Here is a 22947-nt window from a genome sequence, read left to right on the forward strand (position 1 = left end):
TTGCCAAGCAGGTACTGTACCACTGAGCTATATCCCTGACCCCCCTAATCCCTTTCTAACTGCATATTACTTTCTAGCTAATTTAGCTGTCTATAATAAAAGGATTACCATAGTGACATCACCAGGGAAGAACAGAAGGATGCTGAGCAGGCAGAGCAACAGATGGACATTGTATTTGCTCCCAGGTTTCTGAAGGGATGAAATGTACAGAAACCATAACAATGGGTCAGGGGTGGTGGCACATGCCTGTAATCCCAGCACTCTGGAGGCTCAGGCAGAAGGATCATTGGGAGTTTGAGATCAGCCTGGGCTACAAAGTGAGCTCAAGGCCAGCCTGAACTGCATACTGAGACCCTGCCTCAAAAAGACAAAAAAAAAAAAAAAAAAAAAAAAAAAAAAAGAAATCATAACAATGATCTCAAAAAGAGAAGCTATAAAAGCAGCCTGAGTATTCCAGATTGGTCAGAGGAAAGGTCAAACTCAAGAGAGGCTGAATGGAAAAGGAGAGGGTGGGAGCTAAAACTCGGAATAAGTTTTTTGGTTTTTTTTTTTGAGGGGGGGTTTCCCGTACCGGGAGTCGAACTCACAACCTTGCACTTGCCAGGCAGGCATTGTGCCGCTGAGCTAAACCCCCAGCCCCTGGAATAAGTTTTAAGGTCAGGAAAAGGATAGAAATTGATAGCGAGGTAAAATGACATCCAAGATAGAGTATTTTAGAGACCAAGATATGTGAGAGTAGAGGTACATACCTATAATCCCAGCGAGCTGGGAGGGAGGCTGAGGCAGAGGATGGAAGTGTGATCTGAGCCTGGGCAATTTGCTTACTTCCCCAGACCCTGTTTTAAAGTGAAAACAAAACAAAAACCAAAAATCAAAAACAAAAAACCCCAAAAGGGCTGGGGAGGCAGCCTGGTGCAAAGGCCTAGGTTCAGGCCTCAGTAAGCCACCCTCACCTCTCACCTCCCACCTCCCACCCAAGAGCACATCTTACAAAGTATTTGTCCATGTGTGCTTTATTTAGTTTGCCCTAGGGATCCAGAAATCCATGAAAACTCATTTCTGTTGTGAAAGGCTCTGAAATTATAGTAGAAGGTAGAGACAGCCTCCTCCAGGAGCACAGAGTTGAGGAAAAGCTAGTGAATTTAGAAGGTGGCGGAGAATCCGTGGCACTGAAGCTGAGTCTTAACAAGTGCAAGAGGGCTGGGGATATGGCTCAGTGGCATAGTGCCTGCCTGGCAAGCACGAGGTTGTGAGTTCGATTCCTGGTACCAAAAAAAACAAAAACAAAAACAAAAAAAACCACACACAAAAAACAGAAGACCATATTAACAAGTGCAAGTTCACTAAAGCAGCAGTTGCAAGGGAAACCAGTCTGTGCAAAACTTGGGCAAATTTTTTTTTTTTGGTGCCAGGAATTGAACTCGGGGCCATGTGCTCTCCAGGAAGGCACTCGTGCCACTGAGCTATATCCCCAGCCAAAAACATGGACAAATGAAGTGGTTTTCTTTTTCTGTCTTTTTGAGACAGGGTCTCCTGATGCAGTTCAGGCTGGCCTTGAGCTCACTTTGTAGCCAAGGCTGGTCTCGAACTCACAACAATCCTCCTGCCTCGGCCTCCGGAGTGCTGGGATTACAGGTGTGCACCACCACACCCGGTTTATAAAGTGGTTTTCAAAGGTCTGTTTATTTGCGGTCCTGCTGGTGGACCCAGGGTTTTCACACTACACTATACTCCCAGACCTTTTAAAATTTTTTGACTTTTTTTTATTTTTTATTTTCTTTTGGGTACCGGGAATCAAACTCATGACCTCAGGCTTGCCAGGCAAGCGCTTATGCACTGAGCTATATCCCCCACCCCAACATAGAGTATTGTTAGGCCACTTAGTTACTAAGGCTGGGCTCAAGTTTTATGAGCTTTCCGCCCCAGACCCCCTGTGTGCTGGGATTACATTTTGAGCTACCAAGCTGAGGTCTATTTAAAATGAAGATTTTGGTCGGGTGTGGTGGCACACACCAGTAATGCCAGCACTCGGGAGGCTGAGGCAGAATGATCACCTCGGGTTTGAGGCCACCCTGAACTACACAGCGAGACCTTCTCTCAAAACGACAAAACCCCCCAAAAACAAAACCCCGCAGATTCCAGGGGTATATTCTGTGGGAGACTGCTAGTTCAACAGGGCACCTATCTAAACAAACTTGTTAGGAACACAGCGGCGATGGCGGTGGTGGCTGGAGAGATCACTGCCCACTTGTGTTCCTGGTTCACCAAAGGAGGTCACAGTAGCACAAAGTAAAGACAAAACAAAACAAACAAAAAGGCAAACAAACTCAAAACCCTCCATTTTGCATTGTGCTTTCAGGGTACCTGATACTCTCACGTGCCTCACTTTGTTGGAGCTTTGCAATAACTTTCCAGGGTAGAAACTGAGTGCCTCTCTCATTTATTTATTTTTATTTTTAAATTTTTGGCACCGGGAATCAAACTCAGGACCCCACGCTTGCCAGGCAGGCGCTGTGCTACTGAGCTACATCCCCGGGGCAATGGGTCTCTGGGGGCGGGCCTGAGGCCTTCACTGCACAGCTTGTTCATTGGCGCTGCCTTCCGGGTCCCATCTGGAAGCTCCGGAAGGCTACAGAAGGGCTCGATGCGCAGGGCCTCAAAGGTGTCATCTGCCCAGAACGCCAGCCCCGCTGTCTGGAGCCAGTTGCTGTCTGGCTGGTAAAGCCGCACTCGCCCAGACTTTTGTCATCATCTAAAAGCCTGTCGTCCTTGCATAGCCACTGCTGTTGGGCGGCTGCTTGAGAATGCCCTCGGGGATGCCTTTCAGCCCAAGCACGGTGCTTCCCTTCTCGGCCTCCGCGAAGATTGTGGTCTTGTGGCAGCGGGTCATGAGGAACACGTCCTTGGGCCCAGCCGCCCTTCCCCCCGCCCTTCGTCTCATTTTATGGGGAGGAAATAGACAACGAAGAGAGACGGCTCAAGATCACAATGCAAGAGGTGGCAAATCAGGTTATAAAAACTAGGCAACCCAACCCCCAGCTCAGCTTTCCGACGACTAAGGCCGGGAATCTAGTGGGTGGGTCCCAGCCCTCCCTAGAGGCTGGTTCCAAAATGGTGGAAGCAGTGGCGTCAGCAACACCGCCCCTTCCGTCCACCTTCCTCTCTCTTCACCAGGCCACCCAGGAGGGGGAGGGGAAGGAACGGCGTAACACACGTGACTTCCGACGACGCGGCGCGTGACGCAAAGCGGCGGGCTCAACGTTCGCTTTGTCTTATGGGAAATGTAGTTCAAGAGACCACTCAATGGGCGAAGAACCGCAGGTCTAGGACTACATTTCCCAGGAGGCAGCGGGCATGACGCCGCTGCTGAAGAGCGGGGATGCGGAGCGCGCTGTCGGGCGGGGGCGAGGTTCGGGCCGGTTGTGCCGTTGCGAGGTTGCAGCTGAGGTCGCTGCGGTGGGCCTAGGTGAGTGAATGCTTTTCACGGGAGTTAGGATACCTTCACTGACTCTGTCTTTTTCTTCCCCTATCTCTTCTCCGCGGTGGCTGGGTCCGAGCCCGGGGAAGGCCTGGCGCGGAGCCGCTTCCCCGCGCTCCCACCCGGGCCTCTACTGAGCGGGCCCCGCTCCCTCCGGCTCCTCCCCCTCCCCGCCCTTCCCTTCGCTCCGGCCTGGCTCCCGAGGCCTGGGGCCGTCGACTCCCCAGTAGTTCTTACACTTTCTCACCTTTGCAGTCTGCAATCTGCGCGGGAAGTTCTTCACACACGCACCGCCTTGGTCGTCCTAACACCATTACTCGGATTCTGCTTTTCCGGAACACTTGCCTCCCCTCCCCCGCCCCCAGTCTCCATTACCTTGTTTCTGTCTTCTAGGGCCGGTGTGGCTGGCACTCAGGAAATGTTAATACTTCATCCGATCCTTTTCTTGCCTTGTGGCCAAAAGAGGCGTAATATAAATTTGTCTCCGACCGGGAAAATAACCCCACTTTTTTCTTGGGCTGGAACTGAGGCCGACTTCATTCCGGTCGTAATTGGAGTATGTCCTGCTTATACGATGCAGTTGTGTCTCAACATCTAAGCGACTTTTATCAGCTTTTTTTTTTTTTTTTTTTTTTGCCTTTCTGAGTCTTAGGGGTGGAGCGTGGCAGGAGAGGCTGGCGAGCAACGCTGCTGCCCAGAAGTTGGAAGCCATCAGTGGGAGTACAGTGTGCGGGGAGATTGTTAATTGGATTGAAGGGAAAGCCTCTGAGAGTATGGTAGGGCCTGGTGGGAGGGAGCCAGGGAAGCTTTCGGTGGTAGCGTGACAGAAGTGCTCTGGAGGCAGTCTGCCTGGCTTTGCCAGCTTTCGATTTGAGATCGAGTTTTCACTTCCAGATGCCTCAGTTGTTGTTTTTTTTTTTTTCCTTTTAAAGTAGCAGTGAATAACTGACCTTTTTAGAGGGTTATTGTGAAGGCTAAGTGAAGTAAAGAACTTACCCTGTGATAGGATTGCTAGATTATGGGTTCAGAGTGGAAAGGCATACTGTATATCATACTCATTTTTCTTCCCTTATAGAATATATTCTCTATGGTTTTTTCGTGGAAATACTACTTGTAGTTTGTCCTGTTATGTAGACAACTTGATGTGTAAATTCTTGTTAGAAGCCAGTTAAACATTCAGAAATGGTTGCTGTCTTGAACATTTTGCGGAGCAACCTGAGTTCAATTCATTCTTTTTTTTCGTGGGGGGGGGTCTTTTTGAGACAGGGTCTCCTGATGCAGTTCAGGCTGGCCTTGAGCTCACTTTGTAGCCCAGGCTGGTCTCACCTCAAAATGATCCTCCTGCCTCAGCCTCCTGAGTGCTGGGATTACAGGCGTGCGCCACCATACCCAGCTCAGTTAATTCTTTATTAGAAGATTTGTGAACTAATAATCATAGTTTAGCAATACCCAAAACAATTTTTATTGCAGTCATTTAGGCTTGATTTCTTTGTAAAAGACCTATTTAATATTCCTATATGAAATTTTTAGATTAAAACTTATATGTCTAGTTTAACTAATACTTATTTTTAGTGCTTGTAGCTTCAGTGAGTATCATTTTTTGGCGGTTTGGTTTTGTTTTTTTTTTCTGGTACTGGAAATTGAACTCACAACCTTGAGCTTGCCAGGCAGGCGCTGTGCCGCTGAGCTAAATCCCCAGCCCTTGGCGGTTTGTTTTTAGGAGACAGGGTTTTATGAGACAGATTGCAGGCTGTTCTTGAGCTCACTCAGTAGCCCAGGCCGGCCTTGAACTTGAGGCACTGGCATCCTTCCTTAGCCTCCCAATTTATGGGATTAACAGACACATGTGCACCACCGCCATCATCAGTTTTTAAAGATTGATTTTAGGTTGCAGACTGTATAAAGTACAGTTCACTGTCAGCGGCAACAGTGGTAGTAATAGGAATTAAGTTTATTTCTTTAGTACCAAGTACAGGCAGTTTTGAATTTGGTTTAGACAGAGAAGTTAGGGATTACAAAAGAATGATCTGTGTTACACTGAGAAATTGGAAGAGGGGCACATTTAGATTGTGTCCAGGATTAGCCTAAAGATGAGGAAGGAAGAGGCTGACAATGCAAACACACACATACTTATTTTTTTTTTCTTTTTTGGTACCAGGAATCGAACTCAGGACCTTGGGCTTGCCAGGCAGGCGCTTGTGCCACTGAGCTGTATTCCCGGCCCACATACTTATTTTAGAATGGATAGATAGTTCCAAATACTAAGGATCTTAGGGTGCAAGCTTGTTTGTCTTGGTTATAGTGACATCCTTTACTGAAGAAAGTATAATTAATGCTGTTTGCTCAAACACTAGATTTTAGTGGATTGCATCACAGACGTTCATTCTATAAACATCTTAAGATTAATTCATAGTTTGACTTTGATTTTGTGAATGATTGAAGAAATAGTGCCTGAGAGCTTACTATTCACCATCCCTGGTCCTAGGCCCTCGGAGTACAGTGGGCTGTGAGACAGATTTCTTGTCTTTTGGGAACTTAAAGGACAGTGAGGGAAGGCCTAAAGGTAAGTAAGTAAATTAAGTGGAATGGAGGTATCAAGCAGGGGACTCGGATAGACTCTGAAAAAGAATGTACCTAAGGTGATCTGAGCCGAAGGAAGAACCAAGGAGAGAGCACCCACTTGGAGGAACCAAGTGCCCAAAATGGATAATGGGAAGAATTTAGTTTGGTTTTGGAATTGAATGACTGCCAAGTATGGCTGAGGTACTATGAGGAGAATGTTTAAGGATGCATTAGATATAGGATGTTAAGGAAGCTGTTGAAGCTCCTTGATGGATGGGAGGGGCTGCTGACTGGTTGGTGTATCTGTCCACAAAGATAAATGCTTACAATAAAAGTTCAGTTTAGTAGTTACAAGCAGATGGAGGAAGAAATAGGAATTGTCACGCAGGTTGGAGAGATTTGTATTTAAGTATTACTTGTGGAGAGTGGAAAGTGGATTCTGAGGGCATGTTAAGAGACTGTTGTACAGGTTTGAAGTGATAGATGCCTGACATTGAGAGATGGAACTGAGCAGCAGAGGATTTGGAGATCAAATAACTTTAATATTCTGCAGAGCAGGACACTGAATCTGTGACTGGTGGACTCCATGGCACACATGAACTCTTAAAATTTTTGTGACAGGGAGGTGGATTTTCTCACAAAAAAGTCTTCCCCTCCCATTATACTAATTTGAGTCTCAAAAAGTTAAAACTACTGCCCTAGATCTTATAATGTTGGTTCATAACCCATAAATTTAAAAATTGCCTGAGGCCTATCATGTCTGGAAGTAAGAGACATCCCTTGTATAAGATTGACTTTTTTTTTCTTTAGTTTTATTTTGAGACAGGGTCTTCCTATGTTGTTCAGGCTGGCCTTTAACTCACCATGTAGCCCAGGCTGGCCTCAAAATCACAGTGATCTTCCTGCCTCAGCCCCAAATGCTGAGATTACAGGCATGTGTCACCATGCCCAGCAAGATTGACTTTTTTTTAATTAAAAAACTTCACAGTTCAAAACCAAGACACTGGATAAGAAATCCACCCAGAAAGTCTTTTCCAAACTAAGCATGTTTTCCTTTAGACTCCCAACAGAGTATATACACATCAGTTTCAGTTTGACTTTCTTAATCTTACAATGTAACCAACTTTCTTTCATTTTTTGAATAGAAATAATTAGTTTAATACTGTGCCCAAGAGATGGTCTCCTAGTTTCTTCTGACCATATTAAGCAAGATAGTAATTATCCTAACAGTGAAGAAGCTTAAATCTAATAAACCCAATTTCACAAAAATCCATTTCTTCCATTGAATTTTGTTTATAGTATCTATTTTTTATGGTATCTTTTTTTTTTTTTTTGGTTTTTCTCCGGTACCGGGAACCGAACTCACGACCTTGTGCTTGCCAGGCAGGCGCTTTTGCCGCTGAGCTAAATCCCCAGCCCCTATCGTATCTTTTATTGGCAGAAATAGATCACTTCACTGTGGAAAGAATAAGATGATTTTATTTATTTATTTATTTTTGTCTTTTTAAGACAGGGTCTCAGTATGCAGCTCAGGCTGGCCTTGAGCTCACTTTGTAGCCCAGGCTGGTCTCGAACTCACAACGATCCTCCTGCCTCAGCCTCCTGAGTGCTGGGATTACAGGCGTGTGCCACCACACCCGGCAATAAGATGATTTTAAAAACTGTTCCGTTAGGAGTTTCAGATATATATTCCTATCCTTTTTTATTTTTTGGAGTTGGTCTCACTAGTCCAGACTGGCCTTAAACTGGTGTTGTAGTCCAGGCTGGCCTCAACTCACCGATCTTCCTTAGCCTTCAGGAGCTGAGATTACAGTGTGCATGTGCCACTGTGCACAGCTTATCTTGTCATTTTAGTATGCTTTCATATAACAGTATTTTACTAGAAGCATAGGATATGCTTTTTTGGGGGGGGTGTACTTTCTGATTGTTATAGTTCTGCCACTGGAAAAACCTGGTATTTTTCTTTTTATGGTAGGGGTTGAAAACTGAAGTCTCATGGACTAAGTGCAGTCTGAAAATGTGGGTTTTTGGGGGGCTCGTACAGCGTAAATTTGAATTAATTATCAACATTTAAGAACTTAGTTTTTTTTTGTTTTTTGGTTTTTTTTGGTACCAAGAATCGAACTCAGGATCTTGCGCTTGCCACACAGGTGCTTGTGCCGCTGAGCTATATCCCAGGCCCAAGAACTTAGTTTTAAACAGGGCATGGTGGTACATGCCTGTAAGTCCAGCACTCATGGGTCTGAGACTAAAGGATAGTTTTAAGTTTAAGGCTGTTGAGTTCAAAGCCAGCCTGAACTGCATAGTGAGACCCTATCTAAAACACAACCAGAAAAATAAAAAGTTTTCATGTATAAATTTAGATTCAGAGTGCTCTTGAAAAATCAGATCTGACAGCAGTGGATCTGCATTTCTACTTTGCAGCAATGTTTTGTGGCTTGGGATGTCCTTTCTGGTTTGCCACAGATCCCTCCATAGCCTGACATTATCCCTTACAGGGAGCAGTGTCCATTAGTATTTGTAATTGTTTATTTTTTGGTTTTGGTGACAAGATCCTGCTATGTAGTTAAGGCTGGCTTTGATTTCACTGTGTAACCTAGGGTGGCCTCCAACTCACTGTGTTGTGTGGATCCTCATGTCTCAGCCTCCTGAGTACTTGAATTACGGGCATGTGCTACCCTCCCTGGCTTAGGCTTTTATATTAGGCCACCTCTCTTGGTTTTTTGAGACAGGGTCTTACTGTGTAGTTCAGGCTGGCGTCTGAATTCCCAGCAGTTCTGCCTCAGCCTCCTGAGTGTTGGGATTACTGGTGTGTGCCACCCCACCTGGCCAGTACTTTATAAATTTTTGTTGGATAAGTGGACAGTAGTATGTAGAAAGGGAGAGGGTCTGTTGTAGATAGTGCAGAGGCTCCTTAATAGCAGCACATTGTTGTCTGACTGAGGTAAGTTCAGGAAATAGTGGCTGAAAATTGTGTCTGTGACTAACCAGATACTATAGGGAGGCCAAGTTAGGGGGTGGATGTAAAAAAGGTAGCAGGGATGACTGAGGGCTTTGAATGTCTCTTTATATTCACAGATTAACTGAGGGCTGGAGGCTTATATTTGCTTCTCTATGCAAGGTAGTGGAAAATTAAAAACTTGTTGGAGTGACAGAATTCTTGCCAATATCAGAGACAAGATTAATAGAAAGGAAACATGATTGGCTTAATAGTTTTTACATCTGGTCAGAATTTGAAGGATGGATGTAGTGGAATAGTTGTTTTCTTTAATTCAGCATGTTGTAGAGTAAGCGGTTTGCCATCATGGGATCCCCCACTGGGCCTGCGGACTGTTGTAAGCGCCCTGTGCCTCTGTTTGTTTGTTTGTTTGTCACCCCCCCCATCGAACTCATGACCTTGTGCTTGCCAGTCAGGCGCTGTGCCCCTGAGCTAAATCCCCAGCCCCACCCTGTGCCTCTGGAGTTAGGAAATGGGGGAAAGAAATGGGTTCAATTCCCAATATTGCAAAAAAAAGTTTCCAAAAGTGCTATGCTTTTATGCAACTGAGTCAGTATATACCACTGTTATCAAAAATTTGGTAAAGGATCTAACTGAATACTATACCCATCTGGATAAAACAATCTTAACCTTGCTAGTGATTCTAAGAGTAGATTTTGTGGCTGTTTGTAATGTCTGCTTACTATTGGCATAGTAAGCTCTGTGATGGAGAACCTTTTAGAGCTTTCAATGATACAAACAGTCCACTGTGGCATGTGTGCCACTGGCATAGGTCATGAGACTGTTCAGTTTACTCAGCAAACATATCAGTGTTAGGTAGTTTATATCCCAGTGAGGGAATTTACCTATTAACAGATAGTGAGTTGAGTGTGAGGAGAGGCTGAGCCAGGGTAACACAGAGGGCAGTATGTACCTAACCCAGCTTGGGAGAGTGAGCGACAGTTGGCTGGGAAAGGAGGCCATCATTGGAGTGTGTAAATGTTTGATGGTGGTGGAGCAGTCTAGTCTGAGGACTCTAAATGTACAAAGACTTTAGAACCATGACTTAAGAAAGTAAGTGTTCCTTTCCTTCCTGGTTGATTAGGCAAGGATTCAGCTTTGTGTAGACCATAGGGTTCAAAGAGTTAAGATAGGGGATAAGGACAGTGGCACGAGCACCTGCTGGGCAAGTTCAAGGTCCCAAGTTTGGTTCCCAATACCAACAAAGAAAAACCTCAAAGAGCTAGATGGAGGGAATATTAAGTACAGAAAGATCAATGTTGGGACTACTTCAGATTATTTGGATTTTTTTTTTTTTTTCCTTTTTGGTCTTTTTTGAGACAGGGTGTCTTGCTGTGCAGTTCAGGCTGGGCTTGAGCTCACTTTGTAGTCCAGGCTAGTCTTGAACTTGGAGCAATCCTCCTGCCTCAGCCTCCCGAGTGCTAGGATTACAGGCGTGCGCCACCACACCCGGCAGATTATTTGGATCTTGTCTGCCTTCCTACTTTATAGTAATATGATTTTACAATAATACTTGAGTAATCTAGGGATGCAGACATCACTTACGAGCTTGCCTTTTTTTTTTTTTTGGTACCAGGAATCAAATTCAGGACCTTGTGCTTGCCAGGCAGGCACTGTGCAGCTGAGCTATAGCCCCAGCAAGCTTGCTGTTCTTGGAATTTGTTTTTCATCTTTGTTTTGGATAAATCTTATCTAATGTTAATATATGACTGTGCTCATAGATTTGGGATTTTGTAGAACTGGAACAGAAGGGGAGTATGTATGTACAGGGGTGCATGTGAGAAGGTGGTATTTTAATTTGATATGTGTTTGTTAAGCTTAGCATACCTGTTATGTTTTTTCTTATTTCAAACATCTGATCATTACCAAGTTCACCTGGGTGAATTATGAAGCTTGTGAACTAGTCTTGCATAATGCAAACCCTGACACCTGAAATGTTGCCAGTGGAAGTATCAGGTTACAAGAAAGACGGTTTTGGCTTTCCATAGTGTGGGAGCTGGGTTGGAAAGATGAAAATGTGTCAGACAGATAGACCAGCAGACCAGTATACTTTGGGGGAGAGAAGCTTGTAGTTTAGGGGTAGTTTTTTTCTGCTTACAGATTTTTAAAACATCATTAAAGACATCTGTAAGATGTTGCATAGCCATTTTATCACTTACTTCCTCTCATTCCAGAATTATATCCTGACTTTGTAAATTGGAGAAGCCAGTGGCACTGCCAGTGTTCTTTGACAGCAGTGTCTGGATCCAGTGCAAATTGAATCATTGTTCTGACAAGGTAAATCAACGAGTGGTCAGAAGAGTTACTGATAACTTCATTGTTTTGTAAAATCATCTGGTTGTGTCACTGCATTCAACTCCCAGGGTGATGGATTTTTTGTTTGTTTGTTTTTGTGGTGCTGGAGATCTAACCCAGGGCATTGTGTATGCAAGGCAAGTATCAGTGGGCCATGTCCCCAGCCCCAGCATGATGGATTTTTGTAGGGTTTCCTATCTCGTACGCTTATATTTATCATAATTGGTGATATTTTGGTTATAACAATATTCAGGATTGACAGTTATCATTATAGCATATTTTACAGCTCAGTCTTGGGGCACAGCTGTTACTTTTCCCTTTTTTGTACAGCTGTTTGTTTTCTCTGTTGTTTTGTTTTGGGATTAAACCCAGGCCCTTTTCACTGAACTATATCTCCACTCCACTGTACCCCTTTTTGAGACCATGTCTCCCTGAGTGTAATGCTAGGTTGGCTTTTTTTTTTTTTTGGTCTTTTTGAGACAGGGTCTTTCTATGTAGTTCAGACTGGCCTTGAACTCACTTAGCCCAGGCTGGCCTTGAACTCGCAGTGATCCTCCTGCCTCAGCCTCCCCTCCCTAGCGTAGGGGATTATAGGTGTGTGCCACCACGCAGGGCTCCTAGATTTCCTGTATTTGGATGCTAAATCTTTTGGATGGATCCAGTACATTTTTATTTTGTCCTAGTATTTATCTCTCTCCATTTTTTTTCCTCTCTCCATTCCCTGCCACCCCTCCTGGGAATCGAACTCATGACCTTGCCCTTGCCAGGCAGGTGCTGTGCCACTAAGCTAAATCCCCAGCCCCCTCCTCTCTCCATTTTTGTCTTCTTCCTGGGAGATTTCCTTGGCTGTGTTTTCCAACTTTCTTGTAATTTTTTGAATTGTGCTCTTATGTTATTTTCTATACTGTTGAATTTGTTGAATGTAGCAGTTACGTAAAATACTATAGTATTGAAGGTTGTGGATAGATGTGGTGGCGCACACCTAAAATCCCAGTACTGAGGAGGCTGAGTTCGAGGCCAGCCTGAATTGCATAGTAAAACCCTGTCTCAAGAAGACAAAAAATAAATACATAAAATAAAATGAGGTAATAATAAATAGCATGGTCCACATAGCTGTGTTGTGAATTAAGTGAATTTGTACAGTATATATGTGGGGTTTTTTTGTTTTTTGTTGTTGTTTTCCGGTACCGGCAATTGACTCAAGACGACCTTGCGCTTGCCAGGCAGGCACTGTGCTGCTGAGCTAAATCCTCAGCCCCTACTGTATATGTTTTAGAGCGGCACCCAGCTATTCTGTTTTTTGTTCTTTTGTTTCCTCCGGACAGGGTCTTGCTATGTAGTTCAGGCTGCCCTGGAACTCACTATATAGCTCAGGGTGGCCTCAAACTAGTGGCTGTCCTGCCTCAGCCTCCCAAGTGCTGAGGTTAGCAGAGTGCTGGGATTAGGCATGTACCACTACGCCTGGCTGTTTTTTTCTTTTGTTTTTTTTTGTACTGGAAATCGAAGTTAGGACTTCGTGCTTGCCAGGCAGGCACTTGTGCCACTGAGCTTTTTTTTTTTTTTTTTTTTTCCTTTTGAGACAGGGTCACACTCCAGGCTGGCCTTGAACTATGTAGTCCAGGCTGGCTTTGAACTCATGGCAATCCTCCTGCCTCAGCCTCCTGAGTCCTGGGATTACAGATTTGCAGTACCATGACAAGCTGTACCGATTGTAAGAACTGCCTTTAAGCCTTGAGACGTAGCTCAGTGATAGAGAGGTTAACTAACATGCATGAGGCTTTGGGTTTAATCCTTATTACTACAAGAAAGAAAAAGAAGAAAGTTAACTCTATAACACTGTTCTACAGGGTATATTTTCTAGATTTTGGGGTTTTTGTTGTTTTGGCTTTGGGGTTGTTACTTTTTTTTGTTTGTTTGTTTTTCCGGTACCAGGAATCAAACTTACGACCTTGAGCTTGCCAGGCAGGTGCTGTGCCGATGAGCTAAATCCCTAGCCCCTTGTTATGTTTTTTTGAAACAGGTTCTTGGTGTGTTGTGTAGGCAGATGTTGAACTCACGCTATAGCCCAAGCAGGCCTCAAACTCTTGGCCATCCTTATTTGGCTTCAGAGTAGTGTAAGTAGGGCCAGCGCTCTACATCCCCAACTACATTCTACATCTCTAGGCCTGTTTTGTTTTTGAGATGGGGTCTTGCCACATAGTCCAGGCTGACCTGAAACACGTAATCCTCATGCCTGAGCCTTCTAAGAACTGGGATTTTAGGTGGCTGTCTCCACTTCTAGCTAGACTTTGTATTTCTCCTCCATTTGTCTGTTTTATCTTGTACTGATATTTATTTATTTATTTATTTATTTATTTATTTATTTATTTATTTATTTTGGTTTTTCTCCGGTACCGGGAACCGAACTCACGACCTTGCGCTTGCCAGGCAGGCGCTTTGCCGCTGAGCTAAATCCCCAGCCCCTGATATTTAATATTTAATTACTGTAGCTTTGTATTGTTCCTATTTAGTGATACAAGCCTTTCTTTCCTCTCCAGCCTCACCCAATAATCAAACTGATAACTTTTTTTTTTTTTTTTGGTACCAGGAATTGAACTCACGACCTCACGCTTGCCAGGCAGGTGCTGTGCCACTGAGCTAAATCCCCAGCCCCAAAACTAATAATTTCTATACTTTTTTTAATACTTACTATTTTTGTCCGCACAGAAATGATTTTCTTCAGGAAGTTTAATGATTAGGAAACAAAAACTAACTAGAAAGATGCCAAATAGGAAGCCACTTACATAGTTTTTTGTCTGTTTTTTGAGATAGGGTATGGCCTTTTAGTTTAGGCTGGGCTTGAATTCACTATGTAGCCCAGGCTGGCTGTGAACTTGCGATCCTCCTGGCTCTGCCTCCTGAGTCCTGGGTTTACAGGTGTGTGCTACCATGTCTGTCCACTTGCATGGTTTCTAAAATAAAAATACTGGATTTTAGCCTCTTAATATTTTTATCTTTGTCTCTCAAGGACTTTTTGGATTTTTTTATTGGTTTAGTCAGTAGACATTTGAGTGCTTGTCATTGTGCCTGTTCTTAGGTCTTCTAGTTGGGGGACACAGTACTAGCAAAGAAATGGAGCTGGGCGTTGTGGAGTGTGCCATAATCTCAGCACTCGGGGGAGGCGGAAGCAGGAAGATTGCCATGAGTTTGAGGACTACATGATGAGACCCTGTCTCAAAACCAAGAAGAAGGGAAATAAGTGAAATTCTCAGGTCTAGCATGTGGGTGGGGAGCAGTGAGATTTCATTAGATGAGGTACTAATGCACCACCTTTTTTTTCCCTGAGACCTAGAGATTGAGAAGGGAACCATTCATTCTTACATTGAGACTGAAGAGAAGTATTCCTGTGTAGGGAATGGCAAGTGTGAAGGTGCTAAGACTTAATTGCCTCGCTTGTTCAGAGGACAGAAGAAAAGGCTGTTGTGGCCTGGGGAAACAAGTTGGTTGTGATGGCACATCTGTGATGTGGCACTTGGGAGACTGAGGTAGGATTGCTGTGAGTTTGAGGCTAGCCTGCGCTACATTAATGCATTCGGTGCCAGCCTGAACTGCATGGTGTGTCTAAAAAAAACAGGGAGGCAGAAGCATGAAGTGGGCAGGTAATTTATAATCTTAAAACTGGCAAGGTATGGGTTTTGTATATGAATCTGATGGCTCACTTTTTTGTTGTTTGTTTTTTGAGTCTGGGTCTAGGTTTGTAGAATAGGCTGGCCTTGAACTCATGGTAATCCTTTTGCTTCAGCCTCCCAAGTGCTGGGATTATAGGTGTGTACGACCATGCTTAGCTACTTCTGCTTTAAAAAAAATATATATATATATATAATGATTTGGAAATAATGAGACCCATTTTTTTTTCCTTTGTGGTACTAGAGCTTGAACCATAGGGCTTTTGCTCTGAGCTACATCCCCAGCCCTTTTTTTTATTTCTGTTTGGGATGGGGTCTTACCTAAGTTGCCCAGGCTGAGTTTGAATTTGTAGACCTCCTGTGTCTGCCTCCCAGAGTGCAGAGATTGTAGGCTAGTGGCACAGTAGTCTGTAGGTAGTTCACGTGTTATTCCTGAAAGGAATCCCATAGTGGAGAGCTTCACATTTCCATGTGTAAACTAAGTTCTGGTTGAGTGATTGGTTATATCTGAGGTTGGGGTGGTCAGGTTGTCTGTAAGTTAAATAGCTTTGAGTAGTGCTTTTTAGTTAAAAAATTGTAATTTACAAACAAGGTTTAATAATGCTCATAGGAAATAAGTTTGCCCTCTAATGGGAAACCTACACAGTGTCTTGGTGCAAAAGGTCCTACAGTTAGTGCTGGGAGTTAGTTGACATGCCCAGCGGGTAGCAGCACCCGCAGCAGCATCTGTCTGGGGATGTTGTGTGTCTGCTACCTGGAAACAATGGGTTCTGACCTGATTTGTAAGATAGGGTGGGGCACTGTGTACATCTGCCCTGTAGCCTCAGTACCACCTGTTCACTATTCTCACAGTGATAGTAGCCAGTGGCTTTCTCACTAGTGGGAAACTTGTGGTTAGGCGAGGACTGGACCACTCTGGCTCCAGCTTTTCTATGTTGCCTACTTACAAGGGCTGGGCCTTGGGCTCTTGTTTATCTTGGGTGGGGCATTGAGTTCCTCTTGATAAAACATTATATAAAACCGGTGTGTTGCACGTAGTTCATATCCATGTTAGTGGGCATGAAGGATGTCTTACTGTCTCCTCCTGCTGCCGCTTTGCCACCAGGTGGGCCTTGGCATCATCCGTGGAGATGATGTTTTTGTTCTTAGTGTTGATGGCCAGGTCCACCTTGGGGATGCCAGTGAGCATCTGGTTGGATAGCACCCCCTCCATCTACTTGGCTAATATGCAGATGTTCTCAGGGAGCTCATACAGTCCTCCTCTCTTGGGCTTTAGCTTCTGCTCTGTGTATTCCACGATCCTCTTGTCTCCAGCTGTCTCACTGGAATTCATTATATCTGTGTCCTCGCCCCTCTGATTGGTTTCAGCAGAAAATGATGTCTGCAGGTGCAGGTCCTCCTCTTTACTGATAATATCTTTGTTTTCCTTAGCTTCTTTGTGTCCATCATGCTGCCTGTCTTCATCTGGAAGGGGTCTTCCACTAGAGTGGTCTGTTTTTGTACCTTCTTGTCCACCAACAGGGCAGCAGCACTCACCCTGTTGGGCCTCTTGCTCAAGTTCTGTACCTCTCTAGTCTCCTCTAGCTTCAATCTAACCTGTGAATGTTGCTCATCTTCCTCTAACTCAGTGTCAGCCTAGCGCCAGTGGAAGGTCTTCCCGGTGACCACCATGTGGCAGTGGCCCTGTGGTGTAGCCACAGTGGCACTGTGCATGCAGAGGCCTGCACACAGCAGCGATGTATGTCCTAGTTAATTTTAGTCTTAAATTTTTTTTCTTAATTAATGTATTTTATTTTTGGTACCAGGAATTGAACTTGGGACCTTGCTCTTGCCAGGTTCTACTTAATTTTGAATGGAAGCAATAGGTTCGATTTTCCTTGATTTGTTTATAGCTGAGGTGACCCAAAATGGTAGCAGATCTTGAAATCACTTTTATTTTTATGTAGAGTTGTCTTTGTATACAAGACATTCACCAGCTTCATTTACCTCAACTCATCTGTCAAAGTGTAGATGTACATGGAAAGACACTATGTAGTTATTGCACCAGGAAAGTCTTCGTGGATAGAAACTACAAAAATAAATAAGAAGCTGGGCATAGTGGCACATGCCTGTAATCTCAGGACTTGGGAGATTGAGGCAGTAGTATCACTGTAAGTTCAAAGCCAGCCTAAAGTACATAGTGGGGCTGGGGACTTAGCTCAACGGCAAAGCGCCTGCCTGGCAAGCGCAAGGTCGTGAGTTCGGTTCCCGGTACCGGAGAAAAACAAAAAACAAAAAACAAAACAAACAAAAAAAAAGTACATAGTGAGACCCTGTCTCAAAAAACCAAACAAACAGGGCTGAGGAGATAGCACAGTGGCACAGTGCTTGCATGGCAAGTGCATGGTTCCAAGTTTGATTCCTGGTACCGAAAAAAAACCCAACCAACCAAACAAAATCTAAAAGTGGTTGGAAGATAATGGATTGTGTTCAAAACTTGAGCATTTAAAAAGAATATCATAGTTGTCCTTTAGGACAGTGCTGCCTAATACCAGCTGAATGTGAATCATGTAGAGCTTAAAATTTTCTGGTAGTCTTTTTTTTTTTTTTTTTTTTAATAGCAGGTGAAGCCAGTTGGGGCATGAATGTAATCTCAGCACTCTGGGAGGATGAGGCAAGAAGATTAGAAATTTTGAGCCCAGCCTGGGCAACTTAGCAAGATCTTGTCTTAAATTAAAAATTTAGAAGAGGACTGGGGCCATAACTGAGTAGGTTCTGGGTTCAGTCTCCAGTACTGTAAAAAAGGATCCTTACAGCCAGGCATGGTGGCACATGCTCAGGAGGCTGAGACAGGAGGATTGCCATGAGTTCAAGGCCAGCCTGGACTACATAGCAAGACCTTGTCTCAAAAAAGAGTCCTTGTCTTGAGAAAGAAGAGTCCTGTCTCAAAAAATGAAAAGGACTGGGGCTGTAGCTCAGTAGGAAGGCCCTAGTTTTAATCTTCAATACTGGGGGAAAAAAAGGTGACATTAATTGCAATGATATTCAGTATCATTTCATGTTTTTAACATTCTCATTTTAACAAGAAACTAATATAAAATATGGAGCTATTTTACATTCTGTTTTTTTTGTAGTGAGTGTTTGAACTCCTATGTTTATTTTTATACTGGTTCTGAACAGTCAAATTTTGAGTGCTCCATATCCTCATAGACACAGTTCACATTCTAGGGCCTGGCAGGGCTCAGTGGTGAACACTTGACTAGCATGCCAAAGTTTAATCCCTAGTTGTCCCCCTCCCCCGCATCTGTTTAGACGGAACCAGTAGACCAATATGATTAAGTTATTGACTGCTACCCTACCTTGCCAACGTGAAGCAGTAGTACGTTAACATGTAACAAAATAAACTTACATATTTTTCTCCTGCAAACCTCTAAGATAGACTTGTTTCAGGGAGAAGATTTTTGTGTGTGTCTTTGAGACAGGGTCTCGCTATGCAATTCAGGCTGGCCTTGAGCTCACTTTGTAGCCCAGGCTGGCCTCCAACTTGCAGTGATCCTCCTGCCTCAGCCTCCCGTGAGTGCTGGGATTACAGGCGTGTGCCACCACGCCCAGCTGGGAAGAGGATTATAAAGACCAGTATTTATAAAAGATACCATGCAACTATTTTTCCTAACATCGTAAACAAGCTTTATGTTAAATTCCAGAAAACCAGTTAAGTGTCATGATGGGCTGCTTAGTTTGTAATAATAACTGGAATGAAACCATGGGTCAATAGATTACATAGATTATAGTGTCTTTATTAAGTTAGAAAAGCTGAGAGTTCCTCTAAGAAATGAGAGGAAAATATTCCCTGATGGTAACACATACTAATTTTAAATTGGGAAGTAAAATAGTTGTTACTTTCCCTGAGGGACATAGGATAGGAGAAGAGCCTTTGGGGTGAATTGAAGATTCTTTAAGCTGCCAGCTGTGCTGTTTATTCTGTTTTCCTGATGATGAAACACTAATCACATAGATGATCCTGAGTTTAGTAGACACACATTAAGTGAATTTGCAGGAGGAGACGTCACAGTTTGCCTGCACTAGGGATACTGTGATGAAAAGTTGTAAGTAAGTAGCTCAGCCTCCTGTTGATTTTTCCTTGCTAATGCCTAGCATTGGAGATTTGTCTTTCAAAGTGAATGAATAGGACCTTTTGTCTTATTTCTTCCTTAATAATATAATGCTTTCTTCTAGTGAACTTTTTCATTGTGACACATTACAATTTAGCCAGTAAAATGAAAAACACCTTACTGTTTTGTGCAGGAAGGTACCTTATTGTTTTTATAGACAAATAATAGCAAAAAAAAAAATAGAATCAGTGGTTTATTTCCAAGGAAATTCCTAAATACTGCCCTCTGGTTGCTTTGGATCTGTAGCCAAACATAGTAGTGCAGGATGTGAATTCAGCTGCTGTATGTTGGGCACTTGCAAATAGATATAGTACTTATTTCCCGTGGTCTTCCTATGAGGTGAAGGTCACATTAGGAAAATGAGAGTACTTGTCCAGCTAATTGGGTGGCTGAGATAAGATTTGGATTCAGTTGGGTGTGGTGGTGCATGCCCATAATCCTAGCACTCTTCTGAGGATGAAGTAAAGTAGGAGGATGGTAAATTTGAGCCCAGATTAGGCATTTTTTAGCAAGATCTACCTCAAAACAACAAGTAAAAAAAGGAGCGGGACATGATGGTGCATGCCTATGATCCAACACTCTTGGAGGCTGAGGCAGGAGGATTGCAAGTTGGAGCCCAGCTCAGTGTTAAGACCCTGGGTTCAATATTCAGTACAGGGGATACCTGGTTCACAAACTATATTCTTTCAGGTTGCAGAATTCATTCCACAATTGTGGTTGCAAGCTTGCAAGTACTACTGTACTGGAAGAAAAAATAAAAAGTTTCAAACCCAGTTCCTTTTTGTTGCCAAAGCCACTACTTAGCCAGTACTATAGTGATTCTTTAGGACCCTGTACATTTGGGACTGGACATTTTTTTTTTTTTGGTACATTTAAATACACATAATAATAACATTTCATCATAGGGAATTGGTACCTCTACATGATAAATCTTGCTTCTTTTTTATTTTATTTTTTTGTTTTTCTTCCGGTACCAGGAATCAAACTCACGACCTTGTGCTTGCCAGGCAGGCGCTTTGCTGCTGAGCTAAATCCCCAGCCCCCTTTTGTTGTTGTTTTTTTTTTTTTTTTTTTTTTTTTTTTTGTTTTTTTTTCTTCTGGTACCGGGAATCAATCTCAGGACCTTGCGCTTGCCAGGCAGGTGCTTTGCCGCTGAGCTAAATCCCAAGCCCCAATTTTTTTATTTTTTATTTTTTATTTTTTGGTTCTTTTGAGACAGGTTGCACTATGTAGCCCAAGCTGGTCTTGAGCTCCCAATGATCCTCCTGCCTCAGCCTTCCGAGTGCTGGGATTACAGGTGTGTGCCACCACACCCAGCCTGATGATTTGCTTTAGCATATTCCTCTGAGTATGTACCTTTATGTCCATTTTATTTTATTATTTTATTTTATTTTATTTTGTCTTTTTGAGACAGGGTCTTGCTATGCAGTTCAGGCTGACCTTGAGCTCATTTTGTAGCCCGCTGGTCTCGAATTTGCAACCAGCCTTCTGAGTGATGGGATTACAGGCGTGTGCCACCATACCCAGCCTTTATGTCCATTTTGAAAGAACATTATGGAAAACTGAATGGAACCTGGATTGTAGTACCAGGTTGGTTACTTGCTATTTTGGAATTATGGGTTAACTTTCTCAGGGATTTTTCAGTTATATAACTGCTTTGGCCCTTCTTCCCTGTTCCTAGCCCTTCTTTATTTTTAATTTTTGGTCTAAGTTGTCCAGACGAGCCTCAAATTTGGAATCTTTCTGCATCAGCCTCTCAGTGCTAGGATTGCAGATACATAAATATTGGGTATTGCCACAATGTCCAGTTACATTTGGTGTTCTTAACTATGAGATATATGTACCATTATCGATGTGTATACATTTAAGTATACTTTGTTTGAGAATAGATTTACAGAAAATCATAAAGATAAGAGTTTAGTATTATGTTCTTTGTGTGTGAGACAGTCTCACTGTATAGATTAGGCTGGCCTTGAACTCCCTGTGGAGCACAGGCTGGCTTTGAACTTGAGGTGATCCTCCTGCCTCAGCCTCCTGAATGCTGGGCTTACAGGTGTGCACCATCATGCCCAGAGTTTAATTTTTTTGTTTTTTCATTTTGTTTTGTTTTGTGAGGCAGGGTCTCATTTTGTAGTAGAGGATAGCCTCGAATTCACTCTATACCCCTGGCTGGCCTTGGGCTCCCATCAGTCCTCCTTCCCTTGGCCTCCCCAGTGCTAGGATTACAGGCATGTGCTACTGGCTTTGACTGGGGAGAAGCATCAATTTGAATGAAGGCATGAGTAAAGGTGTTTACTAGCAAAGCTTTGTTATTGTGGTCTTAAGGTATTTAATATTTTCTCTGGTATAGGCCTGTTCTTGAAGGTTATGTTCAAAGAAGTCCTGTTAACCTGGTGATGTGGTGCACACCTGTAATCCCAGCACTTGGGAGGCTGAGGCAGGAGGATTGTCCATGAGTTCTAGGCCAGCCTAGGCTACATGACTTCAAGGGCAGCCTGGAATACAGAGTGAGACCTTATCTCAAAAGAAAAAAAGTCATACTAAATTTCATTGAACTTCATATTTAAAGCTTAAACATTTCATTACTGAATTTCAGAGTAATTGTGGTTTTATAACCTAAGTAAATTTTTATTTTTAAATTATTTAAGCATTAAAATTAATCTCTCAAGGGACCATGCCTTCATCCTTTAGGAGGATGCTTAATCCACAGATGGGTATTTTCTATAAGTTGTAAGATCTTAAAATTAAAACGATATTGTTCACTGACTTATATTACAAAATAACGTGAAAGCTAATTTACTAGCAGAGTAAACGTCAGAAAAAGGTCTCTGATTTCATTTCTTCAAGGCTGATGGATGCAAGTGAGGCTTGGTAAAGTGTTACTCTGGAGACACCGCAGCTGCACTTGATGCTGTTTTCCTTTTTTCTCCTCCTTTTACTCAGGAGAAGTCAGTCTCCAGAGAAAATAATAAAATAGTAAACATGTTTAATATTTCACCTGAGCTCTACTCCTATCCTGACTTTGCAGAGACATATAGACCACAAAGAAGGCCTGCTACTTTGCCTGAATCTATAATTGGTGAATTTTATGGTATTTTGGGCTCTGTCTTTATCTCAGTTATGTTATTGTTCATTCACCAAGAATTTTCTTTCTTTCTTTCTTTTTTTGTCTTTTTGAGACAGGGTCTCACTGTGTAGTTCAGGCTGGCTTTGAGCTCACTTTGTAGCCCAGGCTGGCCTCAAACTTACAAGGATCCTCCTGCCTCAGCCTCCTGAGTGCTGGTATTACAGCTTAATTTGGTTTTGGTTTTTTTTTTGTTTCTTGTCTTTTTTTTTTTCAGACAGGGTCTTGCTATCAGTTCAGGCTGGCCTTGCGCTCACTTTGTAGCTAAGGCTGGTCTCGAACTCACAATGATCCTCCTGCCTCAGTCTCCCCAGTGCTGGGATTACAGGCGTGTGCTACCACACCCAGCAATTGTTTTTCTTATATGAAGAAAATAAGAAATCTGAAAGAGCCTGTTAGTTTGTTTAGCAAATACAGTGTCCTCATTGTGTAAACTGGAGAACAGATCAGAACTGGTTTTTTTTTTTTTTTTTTTTTTTTTCCTAATGGGATTGATTGGGCAGGTGTTACTGTATATCACCCAAGACACAGAGTTTAGAGTTTAAAGGGGAAAAAAAAGGCATTAGAGAATTGGAGACAGCTCTGTGCGTGTGTGTGCACACATCTGTGTGTAAGAGTGAGAGATCCTATTTTGTTGTATCTTTTGACACTTGCATACCAGGCAGCTCTGCCAG

At 43.2% G+C, this 22947-nt stretch overlaps 1 protein-coding gene and 2 pseudogenes across 3 annotated transcripts in view; 1 reads left to right on the plus strand and 2 right to left on the minus strand.

Moving 5' to 3' along the window:
* Positions 1 to 2569: 2569 nt before the first annotated feature.
* LOC102029584 lies at positions 2570 to 3251 on the minus strand (annotated as a pseudogene).
* Positions 3252 to 3327: 76 nt separating this feature from the next.
* Thrap3 (thyroid hormone receptor associated protein 3) overlaps positions 3328 to 22947 on the plus strand; it is a 49367-nt gene continuing 29747 nt past the window's right edge. For 2 of the 3 annotated variants that reach the window (XM_005395183.2, XM_005395182.2), the window contains exons 1-2: positions 3328 to 3466; positions 11213 to 11315. The gene's annotated coding sequence lies outside the window, so the exon portion shown is untranslated. The remainder of the gene's footprint in view (positions 3467 to 11212; positions 11316 to 22947) is intronic. The other variant, XM_005395184.2, reaches the window with a different exon arrangement.
* On the minus strand, positions 15371 to 17098 carry LOC102030593 (annotated as a pseudogene).

The sequence above is a fragment of the Chinchilla lanigera genome, unplaced genomic scaffold (assembly GCF_000276665.1).
Source record: "Chinchilla lanigera isolate Chin_1 unplaced genomic scaffold, ChiLan1.0 scaffold00051, whole genome shotgun sequence".
Classification (NCBI taxonomy): domain Eukaryota; kingdom Metazoa; phylum Chordata; class Mammalia; order Rodentia; family Chinchillidae; genus Chinchilla; species Chinchilla lanigera.